Source organism: Pseudorca crassidens, chromosome 8 (genome assembly GCF_039906515.1).
Source record: "Pseudorca crassidens isolate mPseCra1 chromosome 8, mPseCra1.hap1, whole genome shotgun sequence".
NCBI classification, from domain to species: Eukaryota; Metazoa; Chordata; class Mammalia; order Artiodactyla; family Delphinidae; genus Pseudorca; species Pseudorca crassidens.
Window position 1 is genome coordinate 103,740,860 of NC_090303.1, and position 26,827 is coordinate 103,767,686.

The window sequence follows — 26,827 nt, forward strand, 5'->3', positions numbered from 1 at the left end:
GGTACATTTGATGATGTCCCACAAGTCCCTGAAACTCTGTTGGTTTTTCTTCATTCTTTTTTCTTTCTGTTTCTCTGACTGGATAATCTCAATTATCATCAAGTTCACTGCTTCTTTCTTCTGTCAGATTAAATATTATTTTACACTGTTCTAGTGAGTTTTTTCTATTTCAGGTATTATACTTTTCAATTCCAGAATTTCTATTTGGTTCATTTTAGATAATTTCTATCTCCTTATTGACATTCTCTATTGATGAGAAATAGTTCTCATTCTTTTCTATAGTTCTTTAGACATGATTTCCTTCAGTTCTTTGAACATATCTATAATAACTAATTCAAAGTTTGTTTTTTTTTAATATGTCTAATGTCTGGTCTTCCTCTGGAATAGTTTTTATTGACTGCTGTTTTTCCCTGTGTATGGGCCATACTTTCCTGTTCCTTTGTGTGTCTTGTGATTTTTTGTTATATAGTGGACATTTTAAATAATATAGTGTGGCAGCTCTGGAAATCATAGTACCCTTTTTCCCAGGTCTTATTGATATTTGTTGTTGTTTTTGATGTTCATATGTTTAATGGCCTTCCTGAATTAATTCAGTAAAGTCTGCATTCTTTTCATGTGTAGCTACTAAAGTCTCTGCTGGGTTAGCTTAGTGTTCAGATAATGATTGGCTAGAGATTCCTTAAACACCTTGAACCAATAAATCTCCCAGTTTTTACCAACAAGCTCTGTGTGTGTGTTAGGACACAATGTCAACACTCAGGCAATTTACAACCCTGCCATAGTCTTTATTTCTTGCCTTCTCAGAGTCTCAAGGTCAGCCAGAGGTGAGAGCTTAGGGCATTCTTAGATATTTCCTAGGTATGCATCTAGTCCTGCACATAAAAATAGCCTTCTAGATTCCCAGCCATATGTTTGAGTTTTTCAAAGCCCTCATGGACAGCTCATTCCCTAGCTTTTCCTTTTAGGTTTTTTGGTCAACTTCTCATTTACTCCAGCTGGTATCATCACCTCAGGCAGCTGCTGTGTTAAACAATTGTCACTGGTTGTTTCTGACAAATGCCCCAAGGGAAAGTCCTTTGCAGTGAGCAAGCTCTGAGTCAGATGAAGTAAAGACAAACCCTGTGAGTGCAGGTTTCTAAGAAAGAGCCAGACAGATGAAATAATGAGAGTCTTCTAGCAGTGGGGCTTTGGAGAGCTGTAAAGCTGCTGCCCCCCCCCACAGTGGCTTCTGAGCTGATGGTTTTAACGGCAACTCTGATCACGAGGGTGTTGGTTTTCAAGACTACCATGTAGATGGGGGGAGGAAGATGGGGATAGAGCAAGTTAAAAGACTACAAAGCTCAGTATTCTGACCAAAATTCAACCAGTTTTCTTGAATAAATGCATCTAGAATTGTTGGAAGCCACTGGTTAATTGCCAAAGTTTTGGGAAATTCATTTTGACAATTTTTGCAATCTCATTGCTTTTATAAAGGAGCAGGTTTTCAGAGGTCCTTACTCTTCCATTCTGGAAGTGGCTCCTCCTTCCAAGGGATTTTGCTTATAATCCTTTTCTTCTTTGCATTCACTGTTACCTGATTGTCATCTTCGATACATATAATATTGGATGATACTCAAAAGGATGCTTGTTCCCCATCAGTGCTCTCAAGAGTTTTCAGGAAAGACTTTAAAATATTCACAATTTTCTATGCTACTGGGAGCAGTGTGTTTCTGTGGGGGTGAGGGTTGAGCAGATTGAAACCCATATTTCTGACATTTTTAGTGTTTAAGAATATGTTTTTTCATAGCAGTACCATTATCTGAAAAGGAATCACATTGGCACGTTTACTGTGCAGTGCTGAAATGGCTAGTGCTCTGAGAGGGACTATCCTTTGAATAATAAAATGCATGCGTCTTGTTTTCTTAATGTGGCGCTCAGTATTTAGCTAAATTCTTCCAAATAACATATTTAAAAGCAATTTTTCTTTCATTCTTCTCTGTATAGAATGCTGAGAGCATATAAAAGATGATAACCCATAGTACCTGAAAGAGAAAAATGTTTCTCTTTCTCTCTTGAAATTAAGATCCATATTTAGGATAAAAGAACTTAGTGACCCTCGACCCAGACACTGCTTGGTGTAGTCATGGCATTAACATGGAGAAGTATTATCAAAAATTCCTTTCTGTACTTTCAGTTCGGGACAGAATTACTTTGTACTCATACATTTTCCCTTTTTATTTATTTTTTAAATTTTATTTATTTATATTTGACTGCATTGGGTCTTTGTTGCTGTGTGCGGGCTTTCTCTGCTTGCGGTGAGCGGGAGCTACTCTTCGTTGTGGTACGCAGTATTCTCATTGCGGTGGCTTCTATTGTTGCAGAGCACGGGCTCTAGGAGCGCGGGCTTCAGTAGTTGTGGCACGTGGGCTCAGTAGTTGTGGCTCACAGGCTCTAGGTGTGCAGGCTCAGTAGTTGTGGCTCACGGGCTCTAGAGTGCAGGCTCAGTAGTTGTGGCACACGGGCTTAGTTGCTCCGCAGCATGTGGGATCTTCCTGGACCAGGGCTTGAACCCATGTCCCCTGCATTGGCAGGTGGGTTCTTAACCACTGCGCCACCAGAGAAGCTCCATTTTCCCTTTTTAATAGTAATTGGTTAACGGGGATGGAGACAACTTCCCTAGAAAGTTGCTCTGACAGCCTGGAAATTTTACACCATAAAATGGTGTAAAATTCTAGGCCTGGACCACGTCGAGTTTGCCAGAGTCTCCAGCAGATGCAGAAATTGGCTTCCAAGTAAACAAAATATACTATCTAATTTCCTAAGGTGCTTTTTTCTGGATGACTATTCAGTGTATTAAGTACCAACTGTATGCCCTTCATAATACAAAGCTCTTTGGGTTGAGTTATTAAAGGCCCTTGGTACTTATGGAATGACAGGGAAGTTTTAAAAAAATGAACCTTTGTACATCTGGAGAATACTTAGAAAGTATAATCACATGAAGAGGTTCAGAAGAAAAATACATTTAAACTCAAAGTGAAGAAAGAGAAGTGTTACTCTTCAAAGGCTTCGTAGAGGAGGTGATTCTTAAGTGAGATCTTAAAGGAATTTATGAGCATATATTTAGCATCTTTGGGCATTCTGGACTAAGACCCTGCTGTGGACATTAGTCAGCCATGTGTGGGGACGGCACGCAGAAGCAGGACTGGAAGAGGTTTAATTTCATGTCCTCAACAGTAAAGGCAATAAAGCAATCTCTCTGCTACCCCTGGACTATGCTCAACCAAGCTGTGTCTGAACCATCCGTTCAGTGTAGTTCATTGCTCTTACTGAGGAAGCCAGCAGTGATTGGTAGATAGTTCCTTATATTATTAATCTAAAATTTATCCCTAGAATTGTTGATCCTTGGGTTTAATTATTTCTTTTGAGGCGACTCAGAATCAATCTAATTTTTGACAGTTCTTCAAATCCTGGAGAACAGAGCTGTTGTCTCCCCTCTACACATACACCTACTCAGCTTAATTGAAGGAGCCTTAGATTACAAGTCTGCTAGTTTTTTAAGCAAAGGGCAGTTAAGCCGTCTGAGCTGCTGCTCTCTGTGATAAGTGTCCATCTGTCTCTGCTCCCTCCCTGCCCAGGACTTGGATCTTTGAAAAGCAACTCTGATTCCTGCTCCCCAGCTTGGGATGTTTTTCCATGACCCCCCCCCCCAACACCGCTGTGTGACTCACTTGTGTCTCAGGAGTCCAGCTCCCTCTTGTTGTCTTGTACCTGAATTCCCCATCTCTGCCTGGGCACTTTGAAAATTTCAGAGTTTTATTTCTTCCTCACAGTGTAGCTAATGTGGGTTGGGCTGGCCTGCGGGTTACTCCGTGTGATCTTTCAGGGACTGAGGTTCCTTCCTCTAGTGGCTGCCGTATCTGTGAGAACTCCGATTCCTCCACTGTATGCTCTGTAACTTGGTGACAGACTCAGGAAGACAATGGAGAGTTTCTTACAGGAGGTTTTTAGGGGCTAGGCCTGCAAGAGGTGTACATCTCTTCTACCTACGTTTCTAATTGGTTGGGAGTCAGTCACATGACCCCCATCTAACTGCCAAAGAGGCTGAGAAATTTAGTCTAGTTGGGTGACTGGGAAGAACAAGGCCAAACCTGGAAGTCCTGTGTATCACTTCTGCCTCAGCTTGTGCTAGAATTCAGGCACCTAGCCCCACCTGATTTCAAAGGACTCTGGGAAATGTAGGCTGGTTGAAGGCTCAGGAGGAAAAAGGCAGTAATTACACTTTCCAAGCCTATCAACCTTAGAGGTAGGTGATTGCATTAATCTTCTGTGTTACAGAGTAAAATTGCAAAATATCACATCTGTGAAAATGCTTAAAATATGGTAAAGCAGCATGAAAATGAGTGGCAATATCTCTTTAACAAATGGTTCTAGGACGAGACAGCCATATACACAAGAATGACGTTGGACCCTTACCTCACACCATATACAAAGATTATATCAAAATGGATCAAAGACCTGAATGTAAAACTATTAAACTCCGGAGAAAACAAAGGAGTAAGTCTTCATGACATTGGTTTTGGCAAACGATTCTAAATATGGCACCAGAGTATGAGCAACAAAGAAAAACAAATAGATAAATTGGATTTCATCAAAATTGAAAGTTTTTGTGCTCCGAAGTACACCATCAGGAGAGTGAAAGGCAACCCAAAGAATGAGAGAACATTTTCCAAATCACACATTTGGTAAAGAACTTGTCTCCAGAGTATATAAGAACTGTTGTAACGGCCCAGTGACGTAGGTAATATTATTATCACCCATTCAGAGAGGTTAATTAACTTATTCAATATCACACATATAGTCAGGTTCAAAGCCAGTTTGAGCACACCTCTTTCTGGACCCAGAGGCCGAGTAGAAAGGCCATACCATGTGTTTAAGGGTTCTGAGCAGGTAAAGGAGCCTCAGGTTTGCAGTGCTGATGTTTTGTCCAGTTGTCAAAAAGCTCTTCCTAACCCACAGCAACCAGCTTGTCAAGGAAATGACAGAATCATTGTAAATAATCTGTAAGAACGTGTGGGCAAATGACAGAGGAGCCAAAAGCCTGGGGAGAAAACCAGAAATTATTGTATTAACTGTCAAAAGAAGGTAAAATTCAGCAAAATTCTAGAGCAGATTAGTAAACATATGGTGTATCCAATAAAGTATATTGTATCCTGGGACTTCCCTGGTGGCGCAGTGATTAAGAATCCACCTGCCAATGCAGGGGACACGCGTTCAAGCCCTGGTCCAGGAAGATCCCACACGCCGAAGAGCAACAAAGCCCATGCGCCACAACTATTGAGCCTGTGCACCTAGAGCCCGCGAACCACAGCTGCTGAGCCCACCTGCCACAACTACTGAGCCCATGCGCCTAGAGCCTGTGCTCCACAAGAGAAGCCACCGCAACAAGCCCACGCACCGCAATGAAGAGTAGCTCCCGCTTGCCTCAACTAGAGAAAGCCTGCGTGCAGCACCGAAGACCCAATGCAGCCAAAAATAAATCAATAAATATATTAATAAATAAATAAATAAAAATAAAGTATATTGTATCCTGATGTAACTGAATTGTAGGCCATATGAATATTCCATTTTCCTAACTTTTTATAGAGAATCTATTAGGACCCTACAGTAGTGTTGTTTTAACAGCTTTTATATTTTCAAATGAAGTTGATTTATTCAAACATTAGTTGGTAATATAATTTTCCTCATGCTGTAAATGATCCTAACAGAATTTGTTAAAACATTTAAATTATTAATGCAACACAGTCCTCTAGATATATGCCAGACTAACGCTTGCCATAAACCATCACATAATCGGTTCCACGATTCCTCATAGAACTGGAATCTACTTACACAAAATTCATCCAGTGATTAATGATAAAAGTCATTGAGGTCATTGACAGAAAGCTGTTTTTTTTTGGTCTCAAATTATGGTAGCCAATTCATAAATATTACACATTTTTTTCTCTACATTGTGTATACTTTTAAACATAATTGTGTTTCCACTTTGATTGCCCATTTAGAGGAAAAAGCTTTAAATCTGTGAGGACAGATTCTTTATAACAGCATTGTGAAATCTATATTAGCTTACAGATAATCCTATCACAGAAATGACTTTTTTTCTCTCTATTCTTGGTAACCAAAGTATCCCCATGTATTTCTAGGTGTAATGTTACATAAAGTACTTTAAAGATGTTATATTATTTTTCATGATAGAATCATTGATGATTCTAATAGTAATTTTTCCTTCAAACTTGCCAAGCGTGATGCCATATCACTTAAAGCTTTGAATGTTAAAGCTCCTTGCCTTCAGGTGAAGAAAGGAGAATTATAAGCTAAAAAGTAGCATTTTAACCCTCTTCTCATTTCCGTCGCCATGAGTTATTCCCACTTGTGGAAGAGGAACTTCTTTGTAGAGAAGATGATGGAGATGAGGATGGTTCTTTCTACAGAAGATGATCACCCTCGGACCTTGAGTGTCCAGTCAGCCTGTCTTACAGATAAAATCTCCACTCCTCTATTACAAAACAGAAATCATGTGTAACGGGAAGGGAGTGAGATCATCTTCTTTGGCAAAATGACAGAGTCTTACTGAGAATGAATGACTCGTGCTGAATGCTCGTGGGTTGCCGACTGTTGATTGAACACAGACTCATCTCTTGATTGATAAACTTTGTGAGAACAAACAGATGTCGACTGAGATGTCGGTCATTAGATTTTACCCGGGGAGACATATGTTAGTGGCTGTGTGAGACTATAGAATAGGTGATGAATTCATAACCTGTAGGAACAGGAAAAACCATCATCTGCTCTGCAGTTTTGGGGTGACTATACCTAAACAGCTAATACAAAAATATCATGTGTTTTATGAAAAGTATCCTAAAAGTGTCCTTCCAACTCTAAATGTGTTGGCCGCCCTGCAATTGATCGTGCAGAAATGATCATTCATCATTTTTTCTTTCTCTTCAGACTGACCTGAATCCAGCCAATGACAGGGTTCCTTTAAGTGTCCTCTAAAACCACGTCTGCTGTAAATAGAATGATTTCCTATGGCTTCTTTTCCATGCTGCTGAACTTGTAATTCACACTTCTGCTCTTTGTTAATAATTGATGCCCAGTTAACTCAGCGCCCCACCGTGGAGTCCCCCCCTGGTGGTGGCCTCCAGCCCAGCGCCACGCTGTGAGGTGGAGTGAGTCGGGCTGGAGCATTTGCTTGGCTTGGGCTGGGTGCACAGCCGGGTGGGTGCAGGAAACCCAGCAGCCCCTAAAGCAGCCCTCTCTGCGCCCTTCAGCCCTGGGCAAGTCAGCACATGCATGCTCTCCACGAGCAGAGTCCAGGCTTCCCACTGCCCTCCTCTTACTCCCAGTGGCCCTCCAACCAGCCAAGGGGGCTTGTCTCCCCTGCAGAGGATCCCAGGATTGGGGTGCCCAATCTGTGGCTTGAACCGCTCACTCCCCAGGACAGATCTCCACCCATATAAATTCTCTTTTCTCTGACCTCCCCTCCGGGGGTCACAGGTTCTCTTTTCCTTTGACCTCCCCTCCGGGGGTCACAGGTCCCAGCCTGAAATCTTCTCTTCCCTTCCTACGTGATTACGTGTGGATCTTTCTTTCTTTTTTTCTTTTTTTTTTGCGGTACGTGGGCCTCTCACTGCCGTGGCCTCTCCCGTTGCAGAGCACAGGCTCCAGACGCGCAGGCTCAGCGGCCATGGCTCACGGGCCCAGCCGCTCCGCGGCATGTGGGATCCTCCCGGACGGGGGCGCGAACCCGCGCCCCCCGCATCGGCAGGCGTACTCTCAACCACTGCGCCACCAGGGAAGCCCGCATGTGGATCTTTCTTATAGCCTTGGTTGTAAAGAGTTCTCCTGCCAGTTTCCAGGTGGTTTTCCGTGAGAATTGTTCCACCTGTAGATGTATTTTTTTTTTTTTTTTTTTTTTGCGTTATGCGGGCCTCTCACTGTTGTGGCCTCTCCCATTGCGGAGCACAGGCGCCGGACGCGCAGGCTCAGCGGCCATGGCTCACGGGCCTAGCTGCTCCGCGGCATGTGGGATCTTCCCAGACCGGGGCACGAACCCGTGTCCCCTGCATCGGCAGGCGGACTCTCAACCACTGCGCCACCAGGAAAGCCCCTGTAGATGTATTTTTGATGCGTTCATGCTGGGAGGTGAGCTCCACATTCTCTTACTCCGCCATCTTGGTCGGTCCTGGACAGTTTCCTTTCTGTCTGTGCCTCGGGGCATCCAGGAACAAGTGACTGATCCAGCAGTGATTCAGAGTAGCAGGCTGGAGAGGGGTGGTGTATGGGTCAAATAAATACTTGCCAGACCCATTGATCTTCCTGAAGTTAGCATAAGTAATTTCATACTGAATGTTTTTTCAGAACCCATGATTTCCAGAGCCGTAGACTTGGGACTGAATGAAAGTAAGAGGGGATTAAGTGTACAGCTATATACTTTTTCAACCCCTCTTTCTTTTGCGTATACTGTACATCAAACCCATTTTTCTGTCCCAGGGATTCTTTTTTTTCAATCGTTGGAAAATACATATAATGTAAAATTTACCATTTTAACCATTTTTAAGTGTACAGTTGAGAGGCATTCAGTACATTCACAGTATTGTGCAACCATCACCACCATCCATCTCTAGGACTTTTTCATCTCCTAAGACTGAAACTCTGTCCCTGTTAATCCCTAACTCCCCATTCCTCCTTCCCCTCGGCCCCTGCCGCCCACCGTTGTACTTTCTGTCTCTATGAATTTGATCCCTCTAGGTACCACATATAAGTGGAACCATACTATATTTTTCCTTTTGTATTTGACTTATTTTACTTAGCATGATGTCCTCGAGTTTCATCCATGTGGTCGCGTATGTCGAATTTCCTTCCTTTGTAAGGCTGAATAATATTGCATTGTGCGTGTGTGTATGTGTCTCCAGTTTTGTTTATCCACTCATCTGTCTACAGACACTTGGGTTTCTTCTGCCTTTTGGCTACTGTGAGTGTATTGGCCGTGCTGCTGTGAACATGAGTGTACAGATGTGTTTGAGTCCCTTCTTTCACTTCTTTTGTATGCCCAGAAGTGGAATTGCCAGAAAGAGTGGTAATTCTGTGTTTAGTGTTTTAAGGTATTGCCATGTGTGTCTCAGGAATTCTTAATGTTTCCAGAAATCACTCAAAATAGTGGATGACCAAAGGAGACAGTGCTATTTTAATGCCATTTTGACAACACCACCCGGGAAATTAAACCTAAAGAAAAAATATCTTTATGTGCGAAACAACAAATCACACAAAATTATCTTTCTTCGATTAAAATAGAATTGTTTCTGTGTGTTACTCTGTTCCTACATTATGCGAAAGTGGCTGGAGAGATTATCTGATTTAGAAAGTCTTGACATAAAATTTACTTTTAGGAAATCTTGCGTGGCACTTTAAGAGGTTAACTGCTGTCCCCTGGAATACAGTATGACTGAAGATTTGTGTTCTGTTTCCTGACTGGGTAATTCTGTCCTGTCCTTAGTCAAATTCCACAGCCATCAGACCACACCAGGACCCCGAGAGACAAGGTGAAGTAGTAGCGCGAGGACCAGGTCCTATTCCTTTGCCGTACGTAGGCACTTATTCTTTCTGAGTCTGAGTTTACTAGTTAAATAAATAAGCTGAAAGTGTGACGATGGCACCAACATTTCTTCCAGCTCTAAAATTCAGCAATGCAAAGTTCCCCACACCGTCATTGGTGTTCAGGGAATTTTACCAAAGTTGGTCCATGATACACATTAAACCTACCAGCTTTTCCTTTTTCCTTTCTCTCTTTTATATAGAAATAGTGACTCTTTCTCAGGGCTGGTGATATTCCGTTGAAATCTCTTGTGACACCAGTTTTACTTAATTTTATTTCATAAGACTTTTCCAAAGGTACTTCTCCAACACCTACCCAAAGCTCTGGTGGTGGTTGGTTCAGACAGAAACATGAAAGCGTCCAAGATGCTTGGAATCGAAAAGACTTGAGATAAGACTGTGTTTATGAGCCCGAGAAGGCACTGAGAAAATTGTACCGAAAGGAGAACAGTGAATTAGAGTAAAGAGCCGGGGAAGGCTTTGATGTCTCCTAGGAGAGATGTACCACGTAAACCAATTCAAGAAAATATGACTTACAGTCATTAAGGGCATATGTCGTGAATACTATGGCTGGTTCCTGTAAGAAGGAGAAGCAACCAGGCAACTCTATTTGGGGAAGAACAAGTATTTATTCACTTGACAAGATCCTATACTCTGATGTAGCACATGGAGTGATGATTAAAACCAGGACTGTTATAAGAAGTATAACATGCATGAAATTCAAAAATAAAAATAAAATTGAAATATTTATTTGCCAGTGGTTTAAGTAGATGCAAAATAAAATAGAAACCTAAGCAGAAATCCAATTGTCAAACTTAAAAAATCTACTCTCCCATTTCAGCAGTAATCGGTGGCATTTCTAAAAGGACACAGGGCTCAGATGTCTCTGTGGCGTAGTTCATTTTAGCACTTAGGTGAGTTTTTTGTTATGACAATATGTCTTTGATTGTTCCAGAGCACCAAGTTGTCACCTAATTTTCCAGTTTCACTCACGTGCTTTCAGTCTTTTCATCACAATTTTTTTTTGTTTTCCTTTTGAAATATCCATTATGCGTTGGCTATAAGAAAACACATCAAAACATAACGTAAAGCGGCCTCTCCCTTCAGAGGAGAATGACGCCATTGTGGAAGGAAAAACGTGAACCAAGGGTGGTGAGTGGTGGAGAAAGTGTTGAGTGTGGACCAAGGTCATCGCCTGTGTTTAGCAATGCCTAATGCAAGGAAGCTCACCCATAGTCAACAATTATTCGATGTTCTAAGTTGGAATTACAAGTTCAGCCATGCTGCTGGGGGGAGGGGTTCGGGGAACAGCGAGCAAACAGTAAGAGATTAGCACTTGCAGGGTCTGGCACATTGAGTACCTTAGAAATATTTGGTGAATGAATCGAATTGAATAAGTAAACCCAGGACAGGGTTTGGAAAGCTAGTCCATTGTTCACGAAATCAGATAACTTTGGCACTAGGGTAGGCGTGTGTGTGTTTGCGTGCATCTCCCATGAAAGTTGATCTAGTTGACATTATTTCGTTCTGTAGAATAAATAAGGTATAAAAATATTGTTCAGGGGAGGAAATTTTACTTTATAATTCCATGGTGTTGAGAGTAGGGGGAGAAAGCTTTGCCTTTTTTAGTCGCACCTAGCTGATTGCTGTACCATACCTGTTTGTTTATTTATTTATTTTTGGCTGCATCGGGTCTTCCTTGCTGCACATGGGCTTTCTGTAGTTGTGGTGAGCGGGGGCTACTCTTCATTACGGTGCTCAGGCTTCTCATTTCAGTGGCTTCTCTTGTTGCGGAGCATGGGCTCTAGGCACGCACACCTCAGTAGTTGTGGCATACGGGCTCAGTAGTTGTGGTGCATGGGCTTAGTTGCTCCGCGGCATGTGGGATCTCCCCAGACCAGGGCTTGAACCCGTGTCCCCTGCATTGGCAGGTGGGTTCTTAACCACTATACCACCAGGGAAGCCCCCATACCTGTTTAATATACGATAGTGTACACATGTAAATCACAGCAGCTGCGTTGCTAAAAGCAAATGCAAACAAACACAGGAAAAAGGGAAAGCAATAGAACTTGGGCACTTAAAAAAATCCATTCCCTAATAAAATAAACAGATATTCTACTGCAAGTTATAGTCTTCAATATCATTTACCCCGTACTTCCCCTCTTCAGAAAGGGCAGCTCTAATAAATGAGATGCAGTGATGACTTTTTTCTGCTCTACCCATAGCTATAAATTGAGCTGAACGTTCCCATCAGCTAAGAGGACGGAACTCATTACTGTCCAAAGATTGCTACGTTGCCTTTGACTGAGATGTCTACCCTTAAAATGAATGCTACTCACCACTCATAAAAACAATGCCTTTCACCACAGAAGACTTGAAACACCATTCACTGATTTTGTTGATGGCTATGATACTACAACCTAAAGGTTAGCTGAGCCTTATTCTAAGTTTGTAAAATTACAGAGCAGTCAGTTTTTTTGAGCAAGTTGATTTGTTGCTTCTTAAACTAGAGTCTTTATTGATGGCATCCATGGAATATAATTGTCAGATTTACAATCTTGACAATTCAAGTTTAGTTATCCTCTTATTTCAAATACATCAGAGTGAAACTTATATCCATTAAATTAAGTCAGGATTGTTAATTTTAAAAACTTTGGGTAAATATGAAAATTTGTTTCTGCCAATGTTAGCCTTATTAATTCATGAACACCTGAACTCTGTTGAAGTTGGGATAAACCAGTGTTCAAATACCCAGGTTATGTCACTTGCCCTGATGTGATTATTAAAGCACTGCTCCCCTTGCACTTTCAAGTGTCCTGGTGTAGATGATAAAATGCACGGTTATATTGGGAATATGTGAAATAGGAGGGCTGTAGCAATCTTGACCTTCAGGTTAAAATTATGTCAGGTCCCACATGTAAAGCATTCCTATGAACGTTCATGGGACTACCCAGATGTCAGTTGTTTGCTGCTAATAGTGTTAGTAGAATTATTCTAATGTAGACATTATTCTAATGTCATATAAGGTAGGTGTTATTCATATCCCCATTTTTTTCAGATGGGAATGTTGAGGCACAAAAAAGTCAGATATTCTGTCTAAGGTTGCACAGTTAATTGCTAGTAAAGGTGGGAATTTTCTAGTACTTCAGGTTAATAGTTTACCATCAGAGATGGGTTCTCACTTCGCTGCAGTAAATGCAGGAATTTCCTTGCCTGTAATTACAATGTTATGTTAATGACTAGTGTGTGACAGGCGCTCCCCCTCGCAACCTCAGAGTCATAACCCAGTCATCCCCAGCTTTCAGATGGATTGGTTCTGCCAGCTCTCTAATTGGCTTGATTTTCTCCAACCATCCCAGCAAAGTCTCTGCAGTTTGGAGCCAGAAGAGAGAGATTCTCTGGTCAGAGCAGAGTTGAAGACAGAGGTGGATTTGTAATAATGATGTCATTTGGTAATCTTCCAAAGCCCCTCACCTGGAGGAGGAGCCTGGGCAGCGGGGCTGTGCCTGCTTGACATGACAGGCCCTAGAGCATCCAATTAGGCTTCACCGGCTACCTGAGCTGGCAGACCCAGGCGGCCACTCAGCCTGGGGAGAGGTCTGCCACTGACAGCTCACATTTATCACACATGCCAGATCCACTCTGAAGGAAACAGCCCACCAGCATCCACCATATAATCAGGCACTTCGAGGCTTGACAGTTGTAAGTGAGCAGGTCTGAAGGAGTAAATGGTTCCTTCAAACGTACCTGCCTACTTTCCCTGGGAGAGTGAAAGAACCTCTAATCATTTGTTTCCCTGCTTTTCCACCCCAAAGAACAGACAAAATGGCTTCGTGTAATGCTTTTCTTCATTCTGTGTAGGATATCAGCCTGCTTACATTTTGAATTATTTTGTTTGCTTTTAAGTCAGAAGGAGGAGAGCTGTGCAGAGGCAATCTTTTTTTTTTTTTTTTAAAGATTCTACCCCCAGTTCTCCTGGAATGTGATTCATAACATTTCTTTACAAATAAAATAATAGGTGAATGTTTAGTAGGAAGACGTAACCATTTCTCCTTTTCAAATGAGTGTTGCAGGTGGAGATAGCATCTTATATTTATACAAATTACTCTTTCTTTTTTTCTTAATTGCAAAATGCCTTCATATGGTTGATCTCAATTAATCAGCAATTACTCTTTCTGAAAAATAAGGCATTTTAGTATTGAAAATGAAAGACTAGGATATAAAGTAACCTGACTCAGGAGAACACTACCATGGGACTAGAACCAGTATCCTGACTGCAAACCCAGAAATTAGATCTGATCTCTTTATTAGGAATAGATTCATCACTGAGCAACAGAAAAATGAAAACAATACTGGTTTAAACAAGAGAGAAATTTATTTGTCTGTTAAATTTACTTCTCTCTCACATCAAGGTCAAGAGGTAGGATCTATGCTCTGTTTTGCTCTTATATTCCATTTCCAAGATCACTGAAAGGTCCAAGATGGCTGCTCTAGCTCCAGCCATCATAAAAGCATTCCTGCTAGGAGGAATGAAAAACGGAGAGGAGAGTAGCATGCTGTATCTAAGGACACTGCTTCACAAGTTTCACAGCATAATCCTGACATATCTAGTCTGTGGCAAAGCCTGAAATAGAAGCCAGGTTTCCAGACTCCTATTCCAAGCTTTTCCCAACAATCTGTCTGCTACTCTTGACATTTTTCATCAGAGTTTTTTTTTTTTTTTTTTGAAGGAAGACACTCAAATTTCTGTCTTTTAGCTCATTCATTACTCTTTGTCCGTAGTAGGTGATTTTTCTCATGAAAGCCTAGATAAAGTAAGGTGGTCATTTCAGTTTGACCTCTAGGTACCTTTATTTGCTAATTTGCTCCATAATGGTCATTTATGGTTAACAGTATTGACATAAAACCTGAGTTTACTTTCTGCAGTAGTCTTCTGCCTTAACATAATGCCTGCTGACAGTTAGATTATTCAAAAAATATATCTTCTATACTTGTATTGGAAAATAGGTATTGTCATCAAATCCTGTTGACGAAAATATGTAGACAGTTGAACATTGATTCAGCTCTTAGCATTGTGATTAAAATGGTAGCCCACAGAACCATGAATAATGTTGCTTTATTGAGAAGTAATTACTGATTTACTAATAAGCTATGGTATTGGAATGACATAAGCAACATCTTTCACTGACCAGTGAATTTCATAATCCACTAATAGTTCAGGACTTTTGAAGAATATCTGATTTTGATACAATTTGGTATTCTAAAAAATAGTTATATTTAATCTGTAAGTTGGTTCATTTCTAAACAAGTTTGTACCCAAAATTACATTTCAAGTGGTTCAGTGATTTTCTTTTCATAGCCCATCTGTGAAATTTTGTCCATATCTTGCAAATAATGAGCTTTTATTGAAGAAGAATATTTTAAAGGTAAAAATCATGAAGCTTATGATTTTGTTAATATAAAATAAACATCTATCAAAGATTTTATTTAGCTCACAAATTAAGGAGAGAACCAGTAAGATCTGAAGAGAAGGGTAGAAAAACAAATACATACATAGGCGATCAACAATGCTGAAATGAATTTGCTGGGAAATTGGCTTTAGGGGTCAGTTGCATCTCCACCAGACAAAAATCATCTGCATCTCTCTGGCAAGAATCCTTTGCATTACTGTCAGTTTTCTACAACTTTCAGAGTATAAAAAAGCTCAAAGACAATGACAGTGAGCATCTACCAGCTACCCGGTGGTCTTTTTTGCCCATTTCAAAGTCTTTTTAAAACTTTTTGACACCTTCAATAATGTTTGTTATTGATTTGTTCTAAGTCAGATTTATTAAATAGAACAATTATGTGATAATCACTTTAAAGTCCCTTCAAGGAATCTTAGATTTTTACAACAACTAATCATAAATATTGTTAAAAATATGTTATGAGCAAAGGACTTCTTTCCCTATCTTTCTTTTGTCTTCACCCACCTAAACCTTTTTATTTGAAAGCCTCCTAACCTATATATTTTCTTTCGTGATAGAATCAGGTGAAAAAAATAAACTGCAAAAAACAAATCCTAGTTCTACAAATATTGGTTTCTTTTTTCCTTTGCCACATAAGCATATGTTTGGCAATGTTAAATACAGAAACAAGTGCTTTGTTGCTTTTTGGTGGGGTCTCCATACAATAAGCTGTTTAAAAGTATAAACATGACTCTGTAGAGTCACATAAAAATTGTTCCCCATAAGAAGAATGAAAATTTAAAAGATTTTAAAAGCTATTTGGGCAGTCCATTAATCAAAGACAAAATTGGGCAATCTCAGATCCTGTGATGAAAATTCAGTGAAATTTGAATCCACTCATGTCATCTTTGAAATGTAGATACTTTCCAAGTAATTTCCAAGCTGAGACCATTATTTGTTAGAAGGTACAAGTTGTAAAAGTGGGTATTGTGGCGTCATTTTATCATAATTTGAAGCCCACAGAAATTAATCACCCATTGCCCTCCATCTATCTGCTTACCCATCCCAGCCCCAGACAACCCAGCTCTTTGTTTCCAAGAATTTCGATTTTCCGAAGCAGATGCCTCTTACTACCCTCAGATGTAAAGAACACAGTACCCTGGTTGCATTCTTGAAAGGGGGAAGGGAAGCATCACTTGCAGTCCTTCCAGTTTATTCTTATTCTCAAGATCCTGCAGGAAAATGTCAGGCTGTCCTGCCACAGATGTAGAGCTGCAAGTTTGAATCAAGATGGCTGCATGAGGCCCTTGAGCCAGAGGGAGCAAATTAACCAGCCAGCGGTTCTCGCGTCTACGTCTCACTTCAGGGTTGGGGGAAGCTGGCAGTCCCCCAGGTCTCAGGATCGAGTCTCAGAATCTCAGCATTGTCCTCTCTTGGTTAAGTGCTTGCTGTGGATTCAGTGAGCGCTGTTAGCATTTAGGGAGTGTAATTAGAAAAGCTTGCTCTTTTGAAAGACATTTTTGAGCCAACATTGCCTCCCTCTGACATGTTTGTGATGTAAACCAGAAAAAAAAAAAACCCAGAATACAAACAAAATTTTTTAAAAAAATTTTGGAGCCCTTTGGCTACTTCAGACCTAAACACATATGTTAAACTGCAGCCCTGCTCCAGAGTTTCTGGACAAATGGGTTAGGGTTAGGTTTAGGGCTCCAAAACTCACCCAGGCACCCTCATCTTCAAAACCAGTGTCGTGAGGACTGTGCACATCTGGCTTCCCACTTCTGCACCTCTGTTTCCTGCATTTGTTTTACCCACACACCAGGGTTGTTACTCAGAGCCTCTGCTCACCCCCGACTTTCTGCCATAAGCATCTCAGTTCATGATCTGTAGAAAAGAGCTCCTATGTCCACCCAACTCTGTTGTATGTTCCTAGAAATCAGGGGCTATGTTGTTTTATTTTCTGCTTCCTTTTATCTTTGATTTTTTTTAATTGCAGTATAGTGGATGTACAATATTATGTAAGTTAAAGGTATATAAAATAGTGATTCACAATTTTTACAGGTTATACTCCATTTATAGTTATTTTAAAATACTGGCTATGTTCCCTGTGCTGTGCAATATATCCTTGTAGCTTATTTATTTTATATATAGTACTTTGTGCCTCTTAATCCCCTACTTGTATCTTGCCCCTCCCCTCCCACTTGTTCTCTGTATCTGTGAGTCTGTTTCTTTTTTATTACATTCAATAGTTTATTTTTTACATTCCACATATAAGTGATATCATTTGATATTTGTCTTTGTCTGGCGTACTTCACTTAGTATGATAATCTCTAGGTCCAAGTGTGTTGCTGCAAATGGCAAAGTTTCATTCTTTCTTCTGGCTGAGTAATGTTCTATTGTACATATATACCACATCTTCTTTATCTGTTCATCTGTTGAGGGACACTTAGGTTGCTTCCTTGTCTTGGCAATTGTAAATAATGCTGCTGTGAACATTGAGGTGCATGTATTTTTTCTAATTAGCGTTTTCATTTGGGGGATGGGTATATACCCAGGAGTGGAATTGCTGGGTCATATGGTCTGCTTCCTTTTTTATGAAAAATTTTTAACTTACAGAAAAGTATACAGGAGAGTACTGTGAACACCCACATAACTATCAGTTAATATCAACACTTTTATCATGTTTGTGTTCTCTATCAATTTTTTGGCTGAAAATATTTAAACTTAAATTATAACATCATTTTCTTTCATCCCTGAATACTAACACATGTATCTCCAAAAATATATCCTCCCATTTATCTATATTATCAGATCTAACAAAAAAATGAGGATAATTTCCTAATATCATAGGAGTCCCAGGCCATATTCAGTTTTCCTCATTCCTTCTCAAAATATCTTCTGTGGCTTTTTTCTATCATTTGGATCAAATTAAGGGTCATAATTATACTTGATTATGTCTCTTAACGTTTCTGTTAAAGGAAGGCAGCTCCTCTTTTTTCTACAGTGTGTTATTTCCCCATATTAGGCCAGTGTGTAGTGGAATTTCCCACATCCTGGATTTGTCTGGTTCTTTCCTCGTGGAATGATTTCTCATGTGTGTGTCCACTGCTGGTTGTCCCACTGTTAGGGACTCTAAGTGGTGGCCACCAGATTCCTCCATGAGGAACGTGTGTTTCCCCGTTGACACTGGCACGTTTTCTCTGGGGTAGTATTTTGGCACCAGGAAAGTATCCCATCAGCTTTTCTCTAAGTGGGGGTAGCATCCGTGGATGGGCCTCACCCGAAATGAGCATTTCAACAGGGGCTGCAAAACGGTGCTTTGCTAAATTCATCGCTCCTTCTAGAAATGGTGCTTTTCTAAATTCATCATTCCTTCTAAAAGTGGTGATTTTCTAAATTCATCATTCCTTCTTCATTTATGAGTGGGCAGTTTTCTGAAAGGAGGGGCTCTCCCTCAGAAACAGGCTGTTTGGTGTCCCCATACTACTGAAAAAGCAGGATGAATCCTTAATTATGAATTTTTAATTACCAATTTTCAGAGAAAGGAGTTGCTATAATAGTTGCCTTCAGCTGTGGAAAATGAGAACCATTATGTGGGTACCATTATGGACTCATGAGTTGTTTTTGTAAGGCCAACTGGCCCGAGGCAGGGGAACACAATCAGATTCACAGGTTGCATCAGACCGAAATTCTCTGGACCACCCAGTTCCAGAAACTGCCCTGGAGACATTCCGGACCACCCAGTTCCAGGAACTGACCTGGTGACTTTGAACCCAGCCCAGCCTTCCCGCCTTTCGAGGGGCGGGACTAACGGTTCCCCAGGATACCCGAAAAGACCACCAAATAAGGAATACCCTGCGCTCTCCCAGATTCACCACACCCCTTTACCTTCTTCCCCTGTAAAATCTTGCCCAACCCTCGCCCGGGCGCGACTTCTCTGGCCCCCTTTCTCTCGGACCAGTGAACCTCGCCCGGGAGCGCTCCCTAATAAAGCTCACTTGAAGCTTTCCTCTGTTTCGCGGTGCCGTTTGTTAAGATCCGACCTTACAGTTTTATGTATTTGATGTGTTTTAATCAGTTACAGCATTGTTCTTTTCATGTTCTGATTTTCCCAACTTTGACTTCCGAGGGCCCTCCTAGGTGGTTCTCCTGTGCATGTGTGTGTTGTCTGGTGCCACAAGAGTGCTGTGTAATAAACGAGCACACACCTTCAGGGACACACACACACACACACACACACACACACTTGTGTATTTTTCACACATCTGCTTGTCAGCTGGTGGTTGGTTAGGGAACTCTGCTTATCCGTTGCGTGATCTGCTCGTGTGGCTGGACACCCAGCAGGCTGTTGGCCGATCTGGAATAGCCTCTTCTCGGGTGACCGTGATAACCCGGCTGTGATTCACACTTGATTCTCCTCCTGGTGCCAGAAGATGAGGTGAGAGATGTTTGTGTTTGTCTCATGGCAATGGCAGAGCCAGGAGGGGGCAAGTCAAGTGTCTGCTTGCTTATATTCCATCCACCAGTTCAAGTCCTGTGTCTGAGCCCAGAGCCAAGAGGAAGGACCAGTCAGAGTTAGATGTGAAGGCTGAGACAGGATGGGGCAAGAATGGGCGCCAAGACCCATCACTCACTGAACTCTTCTTTGCCTTCTGGCCAATAAGGTGTCCCAGGTTCATACTGTACTTCCTGTGCCTCAGATCTAAAAATACTTGTTTCTTCAAATATTCCTTGTTCTTTTTAGTGAGAATGGTACTTAGGAACCAAAATCTGAGTGTTTAGGAAATCATGTATCTAATATTTCTATGGACAAAACTAGCAAATACATACTTTAAAAAATAAGCAAATGTGTTCCTATTGATATTTCTGACACAAATTTAACACTACAGGGCCTATATATATTATATATATCTTTATTGGAGTATAATTGCTTCACAATGCTGTGTTAGTTTCTGTTGTACAACAAAGTGAATTAGCCATATGCATACATATATCCCCATATCCCCTCCCTCTTGAGCCTCCCTCCCACCCTCCCTATCCCACCCCTCTAGGTGGTCACAAAGCACTGAGCTGATCTCCCTGTGCTATGCAGCTGCTTCCCACTAGCCATCCATTTTACATTTGGGAGTGTATATATGTCCATGCCACTCTCTCACTTCGTCCCATCTTCCCCTTCTCCCCTGTGTCCTCAATTCCGTTCTCTACGTCTGCGTCTTTATTCCTGCCCTGCCACTAGGTTCATCAGTACCTTTTATTTAGATTCCATATATAACACTACAGGATTTTAACTTTTACTGAAATTTATGATTTTAAATGTGGATTTATTTTCTCTTATACAGAAAATCCTACTTTCTCATAACATTAGTAGAATTATTTATTTGCTTGGAATCATGTCTTATAGTACAGTGCTGTGATTAACTTGGAGCTTTTCGATAGCCAGCATCAGTAATTGCCATCTGACCATTTTAATTGTAACCGTCCTTAATTCGGGGAACATGGCTAATTCATGGTGTGTCTAGAAGAGTATCCCTCACGTTGTAAATGTTCTTGGGAATAAATGAAATGTCCACTGGTTAGACTCTTTTCTCTGAGTTTTGCTTCTTACACCCACCTACCTTTTCTAAGCACATTGGAAACTCCTACCTTGGAGTTGGAAACTCCTACCTTTTCTAAGCACATTCTCATGAAAATAAGTTACTTATCCACTCTTAGTAAAATGCACATCATTTATTTTACATTTTCTCACCATCTCTATTTGTACTGATGTTTCCCTGGTATGTTGGAGGATTGTGTGTAGTTCTTATAATTTCAAATAAAAGGCCATAGTTATCATGGTGGGTACTTTTTCAAAAAAAAAAAATCACGAATTTCAACCCAACCTAAAAAAACAGAAAAAAAACCTTTGGCATTTTCTTTCCACTTGACTCCTTTTTTTTTTTGTAAATTTATTTATTTTATTTTTGGTTGCGTTGGGTCTTCGTTGCTGCGCGTGGGCTTTCTCTAGCTGTAGAGAGCAGGGGCTACTCTTCAGCAGGTGTGCTGTCTTCTCATTGCGGTGGCTTCTCTTGTTGTGGAGCCCAGGCTCTAGGCGTATAGGCTTCAGTAGTTGTGGCACGTGGGCTCGGTAGTTGTGGCTCGCGGGCTCTAGAGAGCAGGCTCAGTAGTTGTGTCTCACGGGCTTAGTTGCTCTGTGGCGTGTGGGATCTTCCCGGACCAGGGCTCGAACCTGTGTCCCCCACATTGGCAGGCAGATTCTTAACCACTGCACCACCAGGGAAGCCCTTGACTCCTATTTTTAATCCGTTAATTCTGATGATGATTACTGGGACTCTGGTTACCATATAACTTCATGTTCTTTTTTAAGGTGTTGTGACATTTGGGATAATCTGGAAATACTTTATTTAAAAATCTTTTTCTCCCACAGCTGTTGCCTTCATTGCCTATAAGAGTGGAGGCACATAAATGGCAAGAGGTATCAGAAGGTCTGCTGACCACCTTTCAAGGACATCCTTTGATTTTCTCTTTGATAGCCATGGCTTGAGAAGAGTGATTTTTTTCCAGATCGATGATAGACTATGGTGTAAACTAAGGCATTCTTTGGGAATAAAATGCTGTCACTTATTATAACTTCAAAATATTGCTGTTCAGAATAACTTCCTGCAGTGATGGAGATGTTCTGTCTCTGCTGCGTCCAGTACACCACTACCCACTAGCCACGTGTGGCTTTGAGTGCTTAAAATGTGCCTTGTACAAAGAAGGAACTAAATTTTAAATGTTATGTAATTTTAATTAATTTTTAATATTAGTAAGAACATGTGGCTAGTGGCTACATATTAGCACCACAGTTCTACATTATAAATATGGTCCACCTAAAATTTTCATTTGGCTTATATTTCCTGAAATGTGTTAATTATAACATCAGGTTTCTAATTATAGTTGTTTCTTCCTATAACTCTCCATACGAGGCTTAATATTTACAAACCAAAGGAAAAATCGCTCTTAGCTGTAGGCAGTGTATCTACATCTGGATTGAAGACTGTCATTGGTTGCTGCAAATTTTCACCCCTGGCTCCTGACCTTGGAGGGAGAGATTTCAGAATTTTTATTTTATGACCTAGTGGTTACTGGAGAAATACGATGAAAACACAACCACTACCTGCCTGCAACCCAAGTACGTGCAAATTACTGCAAAAGCCTAACAAAGGATAAAATGTAAAAATGAGCCAGCATAGCTTTATTCTCATTGTAGCTGCATGATCTTTTTTAACTACTTGAACTTTAAAATCAATTTTAACTTTTTATTATAGAAAATTTTAAACTTAAACAAAAGTAGAAAGAATAGTAAGTAAACTCCTATTTGTCCATAACCCAACTTCAACCATTATTTCCTGTTGGCCCATCTTATTGTGTCTATATGCTGACCTTTTTCTCCTCCACCCATGCTATTTAGAAGCAGACCCCAGATACCATATCGTTTTATCCTCTTTGTTTCACTATGTTCATCTCTAAAAGATAAGGACTTGTTATCTTGTTAAACAGAAAAGCATAACCACCATATCACACTAAAAGAAAAAATAACCCCCAAACGCTATTAGTTCCTTAATAGCGTTAATTATCCTATTAATCCTATTCATACCATTAATTATCTTATTTGTGTTTAAATTTCTAATTGTCATATAAATGTCATTGTTTATTTGAAGAAGCCAGGCCATTTTCCCTGTAGTTTCTCAGAGTCTCCTACTTGATTCTTTATGGCGTGAATGGTCCTCCGTCCTCTGTTTCCTGCAAGTTCTAGTTGGTCTAGTAGCCTGACTGGGTTTGAGGGTTTTGGCTTTGGTTGTGCTAGCACTTCATCAGTAGTGCTATATTCTTCCTTAAGGAGGCAGTTCATGCTGATTGCTCTCCTTCTGTGGTGTAGCAGCCCCGGCTGATTGGCACCTTAACTCATTAGGAGCTGCAAAATGGTGATATGCTAATTCCATCAACCTTTTCCGTTAGATAACTGGAATACTTCGATAAGATGAAACTTCCCCTTATCTGTAATTTGGTTACCCAGTGATACAGTTTGTATAGGAAAGAAGGGAAATTTTCTTGATGCTTTCCTTTTTCTTTACCAGTTTTTAAATAATATGTTGATTTATAAGTATCCTCTAATAATGATCAATTGAATTAGTTGTTTCTTTTTGAAGTATCATTCTAAATTCATGAACTTATACGTAATTAAAGAGCTTCAGTCCGTTCCAGTTATTCTTATTAAAGCCCTAAATGGCTGGTCCTTGGCTGGTGGGAGCCTTTTCAGGTTGGTTTCTGAATCATTTTGACATGGTAATAGAATTTGATAGCTTTGCTGGTCTCTAGGATAGCTCCTGTCCCAGACCTGGAATCAGCTGTCTACAGAAGGAGTCCTGCTTTCCTTTGGTGGGAAATGGTATTTCTAGACTACAGCGTGGCTGTTAGGGATTTATATTTTATGACCATCATATGGATATTGACTGTGTAGGAAATATATGCTTATATAATTTTTAGGAAATATATGCTACGTGTTATTAGAATGTACATAAATAGAAATAAATTATATCTGAGGAAAAAAAAATAAATGGAAAGAACGGTGTTTCTATCAGCATTGTTTAAAATTAAAAGAAGATAATCATGGGGCTTCCCTGGTGGCGCAGTGGTTGAGAGTCCGCCTGCCGATACGGGGGACACCGGGGCAGGAAGATCCCACATGCCCCGGAGCGGCTAAGCCCGTGAGCCGTGGCCGCTGAGCCTGCGCGTCCGGAGCCTGTGCTCCGCAACGGGAGAGGTCACAACAGTGAGAGGCCCGCGTACTGCAAAAAAAGAAAAAGAAAAAAAAGAAAAGAAAAAAGAAGATAATCATGAGAAAAATCAAATCTCCATTTATTATGTGCACTATTTGTTTCAGTAATTAAAATCTATTTCTGTGCATTAATTCTTTGTGATATTTGTATAATCAAGGATTAATATGCTCCTCAAAACCAACGAGCATATACAAATTATACTTGACAATGAGAACTAAATTATCTCAGTTTTTAAGAAATCTATTGTACCATAAAATGCCATACATTTTTAAAGTTTTCACCTTGGGTAAGGCTTTTGAAAGTTGCTAATAATACATTGTTGTTAAGCAAAAGTAAGCAAAACATAAACATAGCTAATATATGATATTAGCTATCTTTATAGCTAATATCAGAGGAATGACTCAGAGGAAATGACTGGAATTTTATCTTATTTTTGGAAGAGTACATAAAATAATTTGTTGCATTGCTGTATATTTTTATATCACAATTTAGAGAAACAAAATAAAATGAAACTTCCCCTTATCTATAATTTGGTTACCCAGTGATACGGTTTGTATAGGAAAGAAGGGAAATTTTCTTGATGCTTTACCAGTTTTTAAATAATTGTGCTAGTTACCAGTGCAACTTACTCTATTTCTTTAACTTTTTAGCTTTGAAGAATTGCTAAAGTACACAGAACTATTAAATTAATGATGTATTTTAAATGCAAAGCACTGGATAGTTGGCACACGAAGAATAACAAGCCAGTGGGTGGTCCTGTGCCAGATTTTCTTTGGGAAGTCTTTTCCTAAGGACCTCCCCGTTGAGCATGGCTTTTCAATTTTACCTTCCTATCCTCACAGCATTCAGATGCACTCCTTTTGTAACATCCTTTTGCCCTGCAGTGACAGGAGTAAAGTAGCTGTAACAGAATCTCACAAAGAGACACAAAAGGTGTAATTTGAGAAAACCACCAGGTCCATCTCTCCTTCCTTTTACTTTGGCCCAGAGCACTCCCTCTTCTACAAGGAGTTCTGCCTGCTGTTCCACAAGTAGGTTGGATATTTGGTGACTCAGACTTGTGATAGGATGCATGTGTTAAATGCTTCACATATTTTTTAGCACCAACTTTCATATCAGTTATTATGCTAAGAGTTAGGAAACCAAACAGGTGTGGCCTCTTCCCGTGAGAATCATGACTCTAGAGGGAGAGAGCTGTAGTAGCAAATAAGCAACGTGCTGTGATGGGCATAAAACAAGGTGAATGACACGTCAGGGGTCAGCAGAGAGATGGATTCTGCCTGGCAGAGGCATGAAAAACTGCCCGGAGGAGAGACCTTCACGCCGAGCCCAGGAAGATTGTGCCTGGCGGGGGCGGGAGAAGGGCACCGCAGCCAAGGCAGCGGCACAGGCATCAGAGAGACTTGGAAGGCAGGACTTGTTAGGATGCTTAGTTAGTGGGGGATGGTGGGAAATTAAGATGGGAAGAGAAGACAGGCCAGAAGACGAAGGGCTTCGAATGTCAGACTAAGGAGTTCGGCCAAAGTAGTCTCTGCCAAGGAGCCAGAAAAAAAGTTTTGAAAAAGAAGTGTGGCCTTGTCCCAATAGAGAAAGGGACAGAGGGTCCCACTGGGAGGCCCTGGAGTAGTCCAGGGTGAAGGTGACAGCCATCCAACCCGGGGCAGGGCCACCGGGAGCGTGGGAGAGCCTTCAAGAAGAAGGATGAGGGGCTTCCCTGGTGGCGCAGTGGTTGAGAGTCTGCCTGCCGATGCAGGGGACACGGGTTCGTGCCCCGGTCCGGGAAGATCCCACATGCCGCGGAGCAGCTGGGCCCGTGAGCCATGGCCGCTGAGCCTGCGCGTCCAGAGCCTGTGCTCCGCAGCGGGAGGGGCCACAGTAGTGAGAGGCCCGCGTACTGCAAAAAAAAAAAAAAAAAAAAAAATGAAGGTTAAAGGAAAAGACTTTCAGATGAAACAAAGTTAAAAGAATTGGTTGCCAGCAGAGTCATATAGTCAGAAATCCTAAAGAAAGTTCTTTGTGAAGTAGGAAAATGAATGATATCTGATGGAAACTCATATTTTCGATAAAGAACAAAAAGCATCAGTAATGGTAAATAGTGGGTAAATGCAAAGAACAAATTTTTCTTTTTTTACTTTTTCTTCTTAATTTCTTTATAAACCATACTATTGTTATAAACAATAATTATAACATTGTCTTGTGGAATGTATAATGTATGTCGATGTAATACACATAACAGTTATCACAGCATGGGACTGGATGTGGACCTGAAAACTGGACAGATTTCTATATTTCATGAGAAGTGATACATTATTAACTCTTTGTAGATGCTGAAAAGTTGAGTACATAGTATAATCCCTAGGACAACCACTAAAAAAAGGCAAAGAAATACAGCTAAAAATAGGGAAATTAAAACCGTAAAAAATGTTCACAAAATAAAATGAAAGTCAGGAAACAAGAAAGAGGGAAACAAGAAGTAGAGGAGAAAAGTAGAAAACAAAGCCCCGTGAAAAAAGTTATAGACCAAACTCAGCCATATCAATAATTTCATTAAATGTGAATATGGTACGTTTACCAGGATAGACCATATTTGGGGCCACAAAAATGTCTTAATGAGTTTTAAAAGACTAAAATCATGTACAGAATATTCTTTGATCCAGTGAATTTAAATTAAAAATCTATAAAAATAAGAGGACCAGAATAACTTTACATATTTGAAAATTAAACATGTTTCTAAATAATCATTGGACCAAGCAGACTTTTCAGGAAAAATTAGAAATAATTTGAACTGAATAATACTGAATTCAGCATATCAAAATTTGTGAGATGTAGCTAATACCATGCATAGAGGAGAATTTTTAGCTTTAATAGTCTTATTAAAAGGATGGAAAATCAAACCAAAGATCTAAACTTCCATCTTAACAGACTACAAAA

General features: G+C 40.5%; 1 protein-coding gene across 5 annotated transcripts in view; it reads left to right on the forward strand.

The window, feature by feature from the left end:
- Positions 1–26,827, forward strand: part of DPP6 (dipeptidyl peptidase like 6) — a 1,023,012-nt gene that overhangs the window by 677,561 nt on the left and 318,624 nt on the right. The window lies entirely within an intron of this gene.